The sequence below is a fragment of the Sceloporus undulatus genome, chromosome 3, assembly GCF_019175285.1.
Source record: "Sceloporus undulatus isolate JIND9_A2432 ecotype Alabama chromosome 3, SceUnd_v1.1, whole genome shotgun sequence".
In the NCBI taxonomy this organism is placed as follows: domain Eukaryota; kingdom Metazoa; phylum Chordata; class Lepidosauria; order Squamata; family Phrynosomatidae; genus Sceloporus; species Sceloporus undulatus.
In genome coordinates this window covers 169,699,661-169,710,815 of record NC_056524.1, presented here as the reverse complement: position 1 = coordinate 169,710,815, position 11,155 = coordinate 169,699,661, and the positions used below count along the sequence as shown (strand labels likewise).

The window sequence follows — 11,155 nt, the reverse complement described above, 5'->3', positions numbered from 1 at the left end:
TCGAATGATGATGATTTTTCTAGCTGTTCCAGTCTGCAGCGTCTCTCATGTTCCTTGATTCATGTTTGAACACTGTGTTTGGTGGTCCCTGTGTAGACTAGTCTGCAGCTGCATGGTATGTGGTAAACTTCTCCAGCTGTGAGAGGGTCTCTCTTGTCCTTCACTGAGAGCAGCACTTGCTAGATTTTCTTGGTGATTTTGTAGACCATTTGGAGGTTGTGTTTCCTCACCAGTTTTCCTATTCTGTCTGTGACTCCTTTAATGTATGGTAAAAATACTTTCCCTTTGGGTGGTTGTTTGTCTTCACTCCTCGGGTTTTTTTCTGGGTCTTCTGGTGCCTGAGCTGGAGTAACCATTAGTTCATCTTCCAAAAAGTGGGTTCGCAGATGCTATTTGCACTATCTACCAGTATTGTTATTGTGCTTCTTTTTTGTCCTAGGTGATGGTTGGAGTACCTGTGTAGGTATCTGTCTGTGTATGTAGGTTTTCGGTATACCATGTGGCACAGTTATTGGTTCAATTTGCAGATGACCAGGACATTCCAAGAATGGCAATTTTCCTTCCTTTTCTTTTTCCATTATGAATTGAATGTTCGGGGGATGTTGTTCAGGTGGTTCAAAAACACAGTCAGATCTTTTTCTTCCTGGCTCCAAATGGTGGAAGTGTCATCCACATATCGGAACCATGGTGTAGGCTTTTTTGGTGCTGTTTCCTGGGCTTGCTTTTCAATGTGTTCTATGTAAAAGTTTGCTGTCATGGGGCTCAAAGAGCTTCTCATGGCAACCCCATCTCTGTGTTCATAGAACTCATTGTCCCACTGGAAGCAGCTTATGGTGAGGCAATGTTCAAACAGTGCTGTGATGTCTTCTGGAAAAAAATGTTGGATGAGTGCCATAGTGTCCATTGTAGGGACTTTGGTGAACAGGGAGACCATAAAGCTAGACTCAGACATGTGGGGAAATAAAAAAAAATGAAACGTCAACTATGAATAGCTGGTGGAGTTTCTGGTTGTAATGTGGTCTCTTGCCACATGTACTATCTACTGCTCCCATTTCATTTTTCCTTCCTATTTATATAGCCATACTAGTTACACTGTTTAACCTATTATAGGATGTATTGATAGCCATGAATGAATATCCTTTTTAAAGAGTATTAGACAAGTTAATGAATGATAAACTTTGTTGCTATATGCCTTCAAGTTGTTTCTGACTTATGGTGACCTTAAGACACTATCATGTGGTTTTTGTGGCAAGATTTGTTCAGTGGAGATTTGCCATTGCCTTCCCCTGAAGCTGAGAGCATGTGACTTGTGCAAGGTCACCTAGTGGTTTCATAGCCTAGCAGGGAATCAAACCCTGGTCTCCAGGGTCATAGTGCAACATCTTGAACCAGTACACCATGCTGGCTCTCTACTACTGGTCTACTATGGTCATTTTTCCTCCAGGTACACTTCTGAATTACTAGCTGTTGGCAACTTCAGGAGAGAGTTATTGCCCTCATATCCTGTTTTTGGGGTTTCCTGGTTTCATATTGATAACTACTCTGGGAAATAGGGTGGTGGATTAGACTAGACCTTGTAAACATTACTTTTTGTACTACAAATCCTAGAACCTTCAACCATCATGGTGATTGCCTATGCTGGCGGAAGATTCTGGGATGTATATACCAAAAAGTAATATTTCCTAGAAGCTTCAAATTCTCCAGCTCCATCCTAGGTCCAGATGGATTTTTGTTGCTGACTCGCTTATGACTTTCTGACTTCAGCTTCCACACTGATGGGATTACCATGAGATGCTGATATAGAGACTTGTGAAGCTTTATGTTTTATCAGCTTAACATATCTGAAATTGTTTGCACAGACAAATCTGCAATAAGCATAAGAAACAATAGACAACTTGACAAAAGTCAGGCTTCAAACTTAGTTTTATAGCCATGGGTTGATTTCATCCAGTTTCTTTTATGGGAAGACATGCACAGGACTTTTTTTCTCACAATGTGTGCTTCTATCAAAGCCTCATACTCTCCTGATCACTTCTCTTCAACATGAAACAGCAATTCCCATGTGATGGCACTCACAATCCAAAATGGGCAGAATGACCTGCCAGATTGAAAGTACGTTCTATCTTGTTGCATAATGCAGATGTCTTGAGGGCAAATAAATTATGAATTCCAGGAAAGCCACTCACTGTGCTGAAGATGTATTTATACTATATTGAGCAAGTACCATGGGTAACTGTTTGGTTCCATTTATGACTGGGTGACTAAGACTTCATTTTGTGCTGTGGGAACTGGCCTCTGGATATGAGTCCAAAGTTCAGTGCTTGAGAAATGGCACATTAGAAGCTGAGGGGATAATGTGCTACACACTTATTTAATGTGTGTCATCAAGTACTCCTACAGGCATTGTGCTTGTCTCCAGCAAGATGCCTTTCCAAAGTGTCTCAGGCTTGTAAGGTGACACACTTGCGTTAGTCTAGGAAACACAAACATAATGGAGACATTATCACACAGCTGTTCCAAATCATTGTAATGCTACTGCTGCCCTGGTCTCTGCCTCCTCATTCTGGCCTCCACAGCTACTATTCCCTGCCCTATGCCCTTCCCAGCATGCCTTTCAGTCTGTATTTGTTTATTTTTTATTTTTAATGCAATTGCATGATCATCATGGGCAAGTCACACCCTCTGAACCTCAGCCATGATGGTGGTAATAATAATAATAATAATAATAATAATAATAATAATAATAATGGTTTATTTATATTTTCCCACCTCTCCCGAGTGGATCAAGGCAGGATTACAGTCAGTTAAAACAAATACATCAGAGTAAAATACATTTAAATACATCAATATAATAATACAAATTAGTATAAAACTAAGTCTATAGAGTGGTAATGCATCAATTTGTCCAGTGGTATGATGATGTTATTACAACAGGTCAGATGACAGGCCTGCTATAAATAAGAAAGGACACAACAATAGCAATTCATTAAGTTTTTTTTAAAAGAACAAAAAAGAAATTGAAAAAAATTAAATAAAAACAACCCCATTTGGAACAGCAAAGGGGAGGGGGACAGGAGCAGAATCATGCCATGTGACTATGGCTGCATAGCAGAACTTCTTCAGGAGCAACTTATCACATGTGCATCATCAGTGGAAAATCAGTGTGATGGGGAGGCATTGACGGGTTTTGCCCATCAATGAGAAGGAGCAGTTCAGCAATAGATGGACTATAAACTAGTTACTGCACAGACACAGTTTCATGTGATAAGGTATGGCCACAGATGCTACTATCCCAATCTGATTTGATTTATCAACCTTCATGTGATGATCTGCTTAGTTATCATCCTTTCATCTAGGTTTCCTTTGGCAAATTGTGCATTACAAGCTCCAAAATAGTCACATCAATGTACTTGACTATGAATCTGCTCTCATATGTTTCTCTTTGTAACCAGCTCATTGCAAGGAAACTTTCATTCCATATAGCCATTCTTAATCAATCTTGATTTTTCCCTCTATACACATTTCACTTTGTGTGTCAGAATGCTGCTTCATCAGAGCATGTGTAGCATGGATACATATGCAACCATGCTTGTTCAAAAACATGTAATTATGTATAGCATCATAGTTTGAGTGTTGGACTAGAAGTCTGGGAGACCAGGGTTGGAATCTGCACTAAGCCCTGGAAACCCGCTGGTAACCTTGGTCAAGACACACTCTCTCTGTCTCAGAGGAAGACAATGGCAAGCTCCCTTCTGAATAAATCCTACCCCCCCCCCAAAAAAAAAACCCTCCCGTGATAGATTTGCCTTAGGATTGACATAAATTGGTAATGACTTGAAAGAACATTACACCAATAAATTTCTGTATATTTTCTTAATCTGCCCCATACATTCAGGTCCTCTGCAGGTCATTTATTCCAATCAGCCAAGACTAGGTTGGCAACTGTCAAGCAAAGGACATTTTCTTCAGTCACACCAGACTATGGAACATACTACCAGAAAAGTTTCAACAGCCGCATGCAACCTTAATTTAAGACAGCATTAAAGACCAGTCTCTTCCAGCAGACTTATCCAAATGATTTTAAACAGTAAATTTTAAATTATGAGTTTAAATGTGGATTGTTTTTATATGTGTCTTGTTTGTTTAATTGATAAAGCACCCGCAACAGATGACCATCTAGCCTCTGTTTAAAAATCTCCAAAGCAGAAGACTCCACCACATTCCAAGGCAGCATATTCCACTTTCAAACAGCTCTTACTGTCATGAAGTTCTTCTTCATTTTGAGATGGAATCTCTTCTCCTGTAGTTTGAATCCATTGCTCTGGCTCCCATTCTCTGGAGTTGTAGAAAATAAACATGCTCCATCTTCAGTGCGACATATTTTCAGATATTTAAATGGGGCTATTAACCTTTTTCCCCCCAGGCTAAATATACCCAGCTCCCTAAGTTGCTCCTCATAGGGCATGGTTTCCAGACCCTTCACCATTTTGGTTGCCCACATGTTCCATCTTCTCAACATTCTGTTTTGAATTGTGGTGCCCAGAACTGGACACAATATTCAAGGTGAGGCCTAACCAAAACAGAATACAGTGGTACTATTACTTCCCACAATCTAGATACTATACTTCCATTGATGCAGCCAAAAATTACATTGGTTTTTTTAGCTGTTGCATCAAACTGTTGACTCATGTTCAGTTTGTGGTCTACTAAGACTCCTACAATCCCTTTCACATGTACTGTTGTCAAGCCAAATGTCTCCTATCCTCTAGTTGTGTATTTCATTTTTTTCTGCCTAAGTGTAGTACTTTACATTTCACCCTGTTGAAATTCATTTTGTTAGTTTTGGCTCAGCTTTCTAAACTGTTAAGGTCATGTTGAATGTTGATCATGTCCTCTGCTCACCCCTCTTAATTTGGTGTCATCTGCAGATTTGATAAACATGCCCTCTATCCTTCATCCAAGTCACTGATAAATATGTTGAACTGGACCCAGGACAGAGCCCTGTGGCACCCCACTGGTCACTTCTCTCCAGGATGAGTAGAAGAGATTTCTGATTTGGCTGGTCAACCAAGTATAAATCCACCTAACCGTAGCATTGTCTAGCCCACATTTTACAAGCTTGTTTGCAAGAATATCATGGAAGTCCTTATCAAAGGCCTTACTGAAATCCAGATATGCTACATCCACAGCATTTCCTCATCTACCAAGCTGGTAATTTTATCCAAAAAAGAAGGGGTGACTTGTTTTTATGAAACCCATATTGACCTTTGATGATTATGGTATTTCTTTCTAAATGCTTACAGACTGTTTAATGATCTGTTCTAGAATATTTCCTGGTAATGGTGTCAGGTTGTGTCCTCTTTTTTCCCTTTTTGAAGATTGGGATCACATCTGTCCTGCTCCAGTCCACTGAGACTTCTCCTGTTATCCAAGAATTCTCAAAGATTATGGCCTTATGTGCTTTAGAGTATCATCGGTAACCATGTGGACCAAAAGAAAGAGGTAATGGCCAATAGGCTTGACAAGTCATGTCAGTCTCTCTGTTAGATCATGGATTTTTGCCCCAGGGAGACAAGATGTTATGAAACATCTTCTCAAGCCTGCAGACCATTGTTTCTGTAACCCCGCTGCAAGGAATCAACACTACCACCACCCTCCTCCATCCCTCTGGTGATTCTACCAAGGTCTCCTGCATGTTCCCTGAGGATTGGCCCTGCTGCTGTTTCTCATCATCACTGATAAGGGAGAGAGCTTCAAAACAATTCTGTAGCTTTAAGCTAGCAAAACAATCCCTAGTTTTCTTACTTTTGTGTCACATTCCTCCAAATGTCTACCTCCTTTATATGGGAGCTGACCTCCTCCCCAGAAGCTTCCTCTATGTGTTCCCCATCCAGGACAGTCTGCTCTGCTCTGTCTGAAAAAAGTTCTTGCTCCTTAATATGTTGAGGTGTATCTACCTGGGCCCCCAGCTGCTGGACCTTCTCTTCCAACATTACCAACTTGCACATGGTTCATGTGTAGCTATCCACATCCTCTGACAGGAAGACAAACATACTGAAGAAATTGCAGGTGACTGCAGCAGCTCCCTCACTAATCATGTTCAGGAGTTTTAACTAAGCACTGAAGAGAACTCTGGGCTTTCCTCTTAAACTCCTCCGCTAAACATCCATGCAAAATACCCCTGTTAGGAAAACCTGTTCACCAAGCTCCAGGAACTGGGGCTGCAGATATATAGAGAGCTACTGGCTGCTAACCCCTCCCCTAGCCACATCTAATACATTTTCTGTTCTATTCTATTCTATTTTCTGAGTTCCAACCTCAAGCAAGTCTTTGACCCCCTTCCCGATTCACTTCCTCTCATACAATAGAACAAAAGGACACTAATGAGCACCCAGCAAATGACCCTTCTGCCAGTTCATGCACACCAAACAGCCTTAATCAACTGTTAACATTTCATCAGCACACAAAAGAACAAGACACCTCTAACAAGCACATCAAGAAGCACACCAAACAAACAGCTTTCCCCAGTTCACTCAAACTGAACAGCTTTACCCCAACAGACCCACAGCTTTGATCCAGCAAACCCTCCCAAAAGACTCTCCAGGACTGGGGAGGGTTAACTCCACAGACTGAAGCTCTCCTTCTCCGTCTTTTCCACCACACCAACCCAAAACACCCTTTAGCTGAGCCTGTTTGCCAGGCTCTGATCCCCAATCAGGTCATTGACTCAGCAGAAGCCTGTGGCCCCTCAGACTTTGTGCTCAGAAAGAGCACCCACCCAAAAGCAAAACAAAAAAAAAACTCTTTTAAAAAGTGGAAAAATAACAAGGAAAGTAACAGATGACCTCCCCTAACCACATCTCACCTTCTGCTCTCTACTCCAAGACTAAACTAAACTGGCAGAGAAGATTTTCATACCTGGCATAAACGTGGATCAAATGTTGCTGAAATGTCCAGAAAAGTTGGCAGAAGGGCATGTTTTTGAATGCCAAGCGCGCTTCTGTAATTGTCATGGAAACGTGGCTCCCTCTAGCATCCCCAAATCATCCAAGGGGAATGAATTTCCTATGAACACAAAGTTTGCATTCATAGAAAATCCAGTCCCAGGAATGATTCAGGGACACAAAGGAGGGAGAGACTATTAGATGACGATTAAGGAAGCACTCCTGGCATTCAGATACGTGTGCTTCCGCCACCTTTTCCAGACATTTCAGCAATATTTGAGCCACATTTGTGCAGGCACAGAGTATCCTCAGAATTGCCATCCGTGGGTTTGAGCATCTACGGGCAGCAAGCCCACATTGTCCCCAATAGCAGCATATGCACATGACCATGCCCATTAGGGTCAATCCCTTTTGTCTCGTTGTCTCTAATGGTAGCAAAGCCATGTGCATGCACTGCCATTGGGGACAACCTGGCCTTGAGCATCTGTAGATTTGGGTATCCATGGGGGGAGGGTCCAGAATGGATACTACATGGATATATATATATATATATAGAGAGAGAGAGAGAGAGAGAGAGCTATTATAATAATAATAAAATTTATTTGTATACCGCTGTTCCTATACAGATCACAGCGGTTTCCAACATAGAAGTACAATAAAGACAATAATGCAATAATATCCCACAGTGTGCAAACCCACCCCCCATAGAATAAAAAAAACCATATATGAACTAAAACCAAACTATATAACAACAATAACAACAGATTAAAACCAATTAAAAGCCATACAATAGCTGGATTGAACCATATACATCATTGAAGGGCGATTAAGATGACAATTAATGATCATGGGGGAAAGTCTGGCGAAATTGGAAGGTATTCAAATTCCTCTTAAACACGTCTAGGGAGGTGACAGTGCGGAGCTCATTGGGCAAAGAGTTCCAGAGCTGTGGGGCTGTGATGGAAAAAGCCCTCTGAGATGAGATGTATCTAAATTTAGGAACTCTCAATAAGTGTTTCTCACCCGATCTGAGAGTGCGGGGCGGATTATATGGGGAGAGGCGGTCCTCCAAGTACCCTGGGCCCAAGCCATTTAGGGCTTTATAGGTAATCACCAACACCTTGTATTGTGCCCGGAAGCAGGTAGGCAGCCAGTGTAGATCTTGCAATATAGGTGTTATATGGCTGGTCCTGGAGCAGGACCTCGGCCAACCCCTAGCACGTGATGGGGGCACCACAAAGGCCCGTTTGTAACAGGCCTGGGTGTGACAAATAAATAAAACTTTCTCTCTAGCTTTTGTTCCATCTAAACTCTTTGGGCTTGGAGACATTGCAGTTAGGGATGCCATATCCCACCTGTAGGCGGGGCAATCCCGCTTTGGGCGGTGCTGACCCAGTCCCGGTCCGGTTTGGCGCCAAAACCGGGACGGCACCACCCGCGGCCACCTCCGCCCCCACGTGCGTCGCGGGGTCCTCCAAGGCCTTGCTGAGGCCTGGGAGCGCTCTCTGCAGTCGGAGCTCTGGCCACGGAGACGCTCCCTCCCAGGCCCCAGCGAGGCCTTGGAGGCGGCTCCGCGATCGCTCGGTCCTCCAATGCCTCCGTGAGGCCGGGGAAGAAAAGGAGGCCACTTGGCACCGCGGCAATCGCCGCAATGCCAAACGGCCCCCACACCCCTTCCCAGCCTGAGAGGAGGCCGAGGCTTCCTCCCAAGCTGGGGAGGAGGAGGACAAGGTTTAAAAATGTAGGACCTTTTTTTTTAATTTCCTGGCCAGGAATTTTTTTTAAAAAAGTCCTACATTTTCAAACCTTGTCCTACATTTGTCCTGGTTTGGAGTTCCTCAGGTATGGCAACCCTAATTGTAGTACAATGTAGTAAATAAACAAATAAATAAATAAAAAGAAAATAAATTATTGTAAGCATTTCTGGCTGTGTGTATATTTGTTAAGAGCCAGTCCAATGTAGTAGTTTGAGTTCCATTTCAGATAAGGGAGAGTCATCCTATGTATCTTTTGTATATTATCTGTACAAGTCGTACAAAAGTTCCAAAGAGAGGCAAAATCCTTCACAGCAGATAGGTATCAAAACATTCTGCGTGTCCATAATTTATCTCATTCTGGTGGTTTGAGTGTTGGAGCATGACTATGGAGACCAGTGGTTCAATTCCCAGCTTGGCCCTGAAACCTACTGGGGGTGATCTTGGGCGAGTCACACTTTCTCGCCTCAGGGGAGGGCCATGGCAAACAGCTCTGAACAAACCCTGCAAAGGAAACCCTGTGAGAGGGTCCCTATAGATCTGATGGCACACAGTAGCACAGTAACACAACCAGGATCATGGTTTGTCACTGATGTTTTTCCTCTTGGGAGCTTCACCAGCCCCCTGGGCCAGCCAGCCACTCCTTGCCTGCTGCCCCCTGTGCCCACTTAGAGCCATCCTGGACAGCAAACTGGAGTGAAATCGGTTCTCTTTAAGAGGGCGGGTGGTGAGAGCTCAGGTTTCAGCTGAGGGGAGGAGAGAACACAGTCCAAGAAAGCTGCTTTCAAGGCAGGGCTCCATTTCCAGACCTGACAGCAGAGAGGAACACCACAAGTGGCACAGAGGGGGGGGAAACCTAGAAATCCAGAAATCAGGGTCACAGGGCAACCCAGAGGGCAAGGAATCTGCTTGCTAGGCCAGCCTGCTTGCTATACATTGGAGGCTGAGAAGACCCCCCTCCTCTGTCTGCAACAGCTCTGGCAAAGGACTTGAGCACAGTGAGTAATGCTAAACCTCCCAGGGAGTAACTTTCTCCAGCCTGCTTTCTGTGCCTGCTTTCAGACTTTCTTGTTTAAGCTGCAATCCTAAACACACTGACCGGGGATTGCAAGAGAAATCTCCCCTCCAGACATTTAGGTATTGTTTGTTAAAGAGCAGCAAGCCCAGGAGTGCATTGTAAGAACCACTTCCTGGCTTCTATTTTGTGCCACATGCAGACAGCCATGTTCTTTCATCCCCACACAGAAAATCTGAAATGGATTTTCTGAAATGGAAAATGCTTAGCCTTCTCCTTTCTTCCAATCTTTTCCTTTCCGTTTGCTGAGAAAGAGTTTCACCCTCTTTAAAAAAGAATTCTCTGGTTTTGCAGTTTTCCCTCAAGCGCATGCAGAGCATGGCTTATGATATGCCTGTCACTGTTCGCTAGACATGTGGGTTTTTTAAAAGAAATAAATAAATAAGCATGTTACTTGGTTCGTCTGTGTTTTCTGCTTAAAAGCGTATTAGCCCCACAGACTGGAGACAAGGAAAACTAGGGTGCCATGGTGCTACAAGTTTTTGGTGCTAAAATTTACTGTAACCCATTTGGAAAGCTCTCCTAACCTTTTCTGTGATTTACTTTTCACTTTGATTACATAGTGGTTTGAGAGTTGGACTACGGCTCTGCAGACCAGGGTTCAGATCCTGGCTTGGCCATGGAAGTCCATGGGATGACTTGGGCAAGTCACACTCTCTCAGCCTCAGTGTATGGCAATGGCAAACCATCTCTGATGAGAAAATTATTTTATTTTATTTTATTTTTGGTATTTATACCCCGCCCTTCAGCCCTAAAGGCTCTCAGAGCGGCTTACAATTATTATTTTTAATTAGATAGTTCCCTGCCCTCAGGCTTACATTCTAAAAACCCTATGATCGGTTCACCTTAAGGTCACCGTTGTAGGAAAGGACTTGAAGGCAAACAACAACAGACACATGAGATATGAGAAAACATCCAGAGTGCCAATGCAGTTAATTCCTCTTTTACATAGTATGTTCAACTACAGAGAGGTTTGAATAGGAATCAAGGACTGTGCCCCCATATTTGCTGTGGGATGAAATTTACAATGAATGTCTGCATGCAGCAGTCTGTGAGCCATTGTATGTGTCTCCCATGGTACTCCATAAGGCATGCTAGTTGTGGACACTCCTAGAACTAGGGATTCTGGGGGCTGTATTGTGAAAAAAGTAACTTTTCTGAGCACTCTCTACTCCACAGGCACACATGGAAGAATTTGGGCCACTTGCAGAGTGAGGATCCCAGCCCACTCAGAATAACACTGGAAATAATAATAATAATAATAATAATAATAATAATAATAATAATAATAATAATAATAATAATAATAATAATCAACCACCTTTATCAGTCCAAGTTAACTGCAGTTATTTAGAAGCTTCTTTTTTCCATCAGCAGAAGCC

At 42.9% G+C, this 11,155-nt stretch overlaps 1 protein-coding gene across 2 annotated transcripts in view; it reads left to right on the top strand.

Moving 5' to 3' along the window:
• Positions 1-9,465: 9,465 nt before the first annotated feature.
• Positions 9,466-11,155, top strand: part of LOC121926696 (broad substrate specificity ATP-binding cassette transporter ABCG2-like) — a 40,698-nt gene continuing 39,008 nt past the window's right edge. For both annotated transcript variants that reach the window (XM_042459878.1, XM_042459879.1), the window contains exon 1: positions 9,466-9,696. The gene's annotated coding sequence lies outside the window, so the exon portion shown is untranslated. The remainder of the gene's footprint in view (positions 9,697-11,155) is intronic.